The sequence below is a fragment of the Penaeus monodon genome, chromosome 21 (assembly GCF_015228065.2).
Source record: "Penaeus monodon isolate SGIC_2016 chromosome 21, NSTDA_Pmon_1, whole genome shotgun sequence".
NCBI lineage: Eukaryota > Metazoa > Arthropoda > Malacostraca > Decapoda > Penaeidae > Penaeus > Penaeus monodon.
Window position 1 is genome coordinate 17,529,399 of NC_051406.1, and position 230 is coordinate 17,529,628.

Below are 230 nucleotides of genomic sequence, written 5' to 3' on the forward strand. Positions count from 1 at the left end.
TTATGAATGATAGTGAGGAGCAGATTTAATATAAAATGTTTTTAAGTGCAATAAATAATCATTTAGAAAGAACTAATGAAAGCACTAAAAAGGAAAAGATTAGAAGAATGATTCTAATTTCATTTGTCAATTTATTTTGTTTGTCCAAGGCACTGCGGTAATGAGAAATGAAAATGCAGCGCAAAAGGTGCAAAAAAATAAATCTAATAAATGACAACGTACAACAAACT